The following is a 3222-nucleotide window of genomic DNA, read 5'->3' as shown; positions in this document are numbered from 1 at the left end:
CTCTCCTGCACAATAGAAGTTTTGGTCCAGCTGGGAATATCTTCTCTCAGCAAGACTCGCAGGATCTCATCAGAGCAGTTTGCATTCAGTTTCAACCCACTCTAGACTTCCATTTTCTGTTGTGGCCCTTTAAGGAAATAGTTACTTTTCATAGACATAACTTTCTCAAAGAGCTAAACTGCTACTCTATGGAGGTTTAAGTGTTTATGTGAAATATATACTTTACACATAAATATTTCATTGAACTGCATTCTCACTGTTTTAGTTTTTAATTTTATTCTCTAGTTAAATCTTTCAACAGGTCGTTTGAGGCTACTGTCTTCGCACCTGAAAACTTGTCTTTCCTGAACACAAACCACAATTTTCCTGCATGTTCTCTTCTGTCCTAAGGGATGAACATTGATTTTCTTAAGGAATGTTCATTATCCCTAAGAGAACTACAATCTGAATGTCCACGCCTTCTCAGGTTGTTTTGTTTTGTTTTGTTTTGTTTTAAACTGGAAACAGGAGTTTGTATTCTCCCCCTTCACTGGCTTTAGTTGTAAATCTTCCTGTTCCCACATTTAATGTCTCCTCTTGTCCTTAATGACATAATCATTTACATGTGTTAACCTAATACAAGTAAGGAGGGTCGGTGTGGTTATGACTTGAGAGAACAGAGCTTCCTGATTTAGAATCCTAAATGCAGAAAACCACGACCTGCTGAGGACTCACTAGAGGAAGTAGCCATTATTTTAAAACTTCAGCTGGGTTTGATTTATACTACATGGCTACTGGAAACTCATTTTGTGTTTGTGTCTTTTTTTTCCCATGACCCTGGAACACAGCTGAAAATGTATACAGCATTCAAGCGTTAACACAGAGTTAATAAAAATGAATATGGGGTGGGGGTGGGGTGCTGTAGGCTCTTTATTGGTAGACACCCCAGTTACAGTCTTATAGCACCACCTGATTCCACTACAGTTATCCTAGAACAATCTCACTGTAGGTTACTCCAATAGACATTTAATTAGTCTGTCCTGAACTAGCTCAAACTGTTACATTCTTGCTAACATATTCATGATGGTTAAGTCCATCATCATCTCTGATTTTGTAAGCTGTAGTTGCTCTGTATCCTGATTGCCCTATAGACAGCTCTCAGGTCACCTACCACATTTCTTTGAGTCTTTACTATGGATCTACCCTGGCCTCTCCTGAACATGTGGAAAAACATGTTTCATTTTTATTTATTCTTCACAGGACTTAGTAGATGTCTGTTTTTGAGTCAGGATATTTCTACATAGCTATGGCTGTCCTGGAACTCACTCTGTAGATCAGGCTGGTCCTAAACTCAGAGACGTGCCTGCCTCTGCTGTGATTAAGGACATGCGTCAGTTCCAAGGGTTTAGTACATTTTTAATTGAATTGGCAGACTTTTCTTCATTATCATGATTATATTGGTTAGCTTATAGTCCTAAAATATCAATTGCTAAGCCCTGGAACAGTTCCCTACTGCCTTCTAACGAGGACCAAATTGATAGGATTCAAAGGCTGGTAATAATACTACCATTATTGCATGCTAGCCCTGAGTCAAATACATTCATTCTTTTTTATATAGATTTTTCTGTTTATCCTCCAATACCTCTTTATTTTTGTTAATTATACTTTTATTAGTTTTATGTTTTTCATTTAATTTTATATACTATAACATTGATAATAGTGTATGTATTTACAAGAGTATATCATAAAAGAGCATATATGATCATTTGACAAATAGGAAGACTAGGAAAAACTAATTACTAAAGGGAGAGATAATCATGTGTTACACCTAGGTTTTCTATCTTTTTCTTTCAAGTTAAAATCCAGGTAATGGGAAAAAGAACACAATTATCTTGTTGTCTTGCACGGTGATTTCTGTTTGTCTCTGTGGCTTTCCCAAACAAAAAGAAGGTAATGTGTAAATGTTTATGGATTTCTTAAAAGTGGAATTAACATCAAGTTCCCTTAGACAATAGAGTACTGAGTTTTAATTTAAAGTTCTGTTGTGAAATAGTGTCAACTAGTTATAGCCCAAGAGCCAAACTGAAAAGAACAAAGGTGTTACAGGCTTATCACATCTGGACTGACCAAAATATTGAAGTCTGGGCTTTCTCATCACATGGAACAACTCAGAATATCCTAAGTAGAGGGAGTTGGGGTGGGACTTTGAATGTAGTACGGTCTAAGCTGTGGGGCATTTTCTCAATTAGTGATCAAGGGGGTAGGGCCCCTTGTGGGTGGTAACTGGGACTAGCAGGATCAGGCACACCGGAACTCCTCCAGCACAGTGACTCAGGTTCCTTCCAGTCTGTCTGGGTTAGTGTTCTGAGCAGACCTTGGGCACAAGCTCTGCAGCCAGTCCCACAACACACAGAGATAGCGCCACTTCCAGGTGATCTAACAAGCCCAGGATCACAAGATCCTAGAATCACAGGATCCCAGAGACAGCTTGACTTTGAGGAGTTCTGACACAACCAGGATCACAGGAAGGACAGGATCCAGTCAGATTTAGCAAGGGCAGGTAGCACTAGAGTTAACCAGATGGCCAGGGGCAAGCATAAGAAAATAAACATCACAAACCATGGTCACTTGCCATCATCAGAACCCAATTCTCCCACCATAACAAGTCCTGGACACACCATCACACGGGAAACGCAAGATTCAGATATAAAATCACTTATCATGATGATGATACAGGACCTTAAGAAAGACATAAATAGCACCCTCAAAGAAATACAGGAGAACACAGGTAAACAGCTAGAAGCTCTTAAAGAGGAAACATAAAAATCCCTTAAAAAACTACAGGAAAACACAGTCAAACAGGTGAAGGAAATGAGCAAAACCATTCAGAATCTAAAAATGGAAATAGAAACAATAAAGAAATCAGAAAGAGAGAAAACCCTGGAGATAGAAAACCTAGGAAAGAAATCAGAAGTCATAGATGCAAGCATCACCAACAGAATGCAAGAGATAGAAGAGAAAATCTCAGGGGTACAAGACACCACAGAAAACATTGACCCAACAGTCAAAGAAAATGCAAAAACCAAAAAGCTCCTAACCCAAAACATCCAGGAGATCCAGGATGCAATGAAGAGACCAAACCTAAGGACAATAGGTATAGAAGAGAGTGAAGACGCCCAATGTAATGGGCCAGTAAATATCTTCAACAAAATTATAAAAGAAAACTTCCCTAACCTAAAGAAA

This window comes from Mastomys coucha, unplaced genomic scaffold (assembly GCF_008632895.1).
Source record: "Mastomys coucha isolate ucsf_1 unplaced genomic scaffold, UCSF_Mcou_1 pScaffold6, whole genome shotgun sequence".
NCBI lineage: Eukaryota > Metazoa > Chordata > Mammalia > Rodentia > Muridae > Mastomys > Mastomys coucha.
This window is presented reverse-complemented; position numbering follows the sequence as displayed.